General features: G+C 51.1%; 1 pseudogene; it reads right to left on the reverse strand.

Annotated features, from left to right (window-relative positions):
* Positions 1-412: 412 nt before the first annotated feature.
* On the reverse strand, positions 413-530 carry LOC124712673 (annotated as a pseudogene).
* Positions 531-932: the final 402 nt, after the last annotated feature.

Here is a 932-nt window from a genome sequence, read left to right on the forward strand (position 1 = left end):
ATCTCCAATGATCGCTCCGTCGTCAGGCCACGAGTGGCCTACCGGGACCATCCGACCGCCGTGTCATCCTCAGTTGAAGATGCTGATAGGAGGGGCGAGGGGTCAGCACACCGCTCTTCCGGTCGTTATGATGGTATTCTTGACCCAAGCCGCTACTATTCGGTCGAGTAGCTCCTCAAGTGGCATCATGAGGCTGAGTGCACCCGCCGGCCGGAGTGGCCATGCGGTTCTGGGCGCTACAGTCTGGATCCGAGCGACCGCTCCGGTCGCAGGTTCGAATCCTGCCTCGGGCATGGATGTGTGTGAAGTCCTTAGGTTGGTTAGGTTTAATTAGTTCTAAGTTCTAGGCGACTGATGACCTCAGAAGTTAAGTCGCATACTGCTCAGAGCCATTTGAGTGCACCCCGAAAAATGGCAACAGCGCATGGCGGCCTGAATGGTCACCCATCCAAGTGCCGACCACGTCCGACAGTGCTTAACTTCGGTGATCTCACGGGAACCGGTGTATCCACTGCAGCAAGGCCATTGCCTATCTCCAATGATGCGACAACAAAATTAATTGAAGTGATCCATATGATCAAGTGAACGTGGTAACAGTTACAGATTGCCTATCTAGCGGTCTCCAGGGATAACAAATATGTTATTTTCAATATTTAGAGTGAATATTCACCGAATTTAAGAATTTAGAGTGCTTAAAGGTGTGTACGATCCTCCTCTGTAACAGGGCAAACTCGAAGCGCCCTGGACGCCACCCTCGGGCTCGATAACGTTTCAAACAACAAGGTATCGACGAATAAGAAAAAAAGGTCACAGTACAGTTAGTGATGTTACATTGGCCCCACATTACACCACAATTCTGTCCAATGCTACCGTGGACGTGTCGCACCATGAGAAATTCGTCGCGGCCCCACTTACCCACATTTCACCCCTTC

This window comes from Schistocerca piceifrons, chromosome 8 (genome assembly GCF_021461385.2).
Source record: "Schistocerca piceifrons isolate TAMUIC-IGC-003096 chromosome 8, iqSchPice1.1, whole genome shotgun sequence".
NCBI lineage: Eukaryota > Metazoa > Arthropoda > Insecta > Orthoptera > Acrididae > Schistocerca > Schistocerca piceifrons.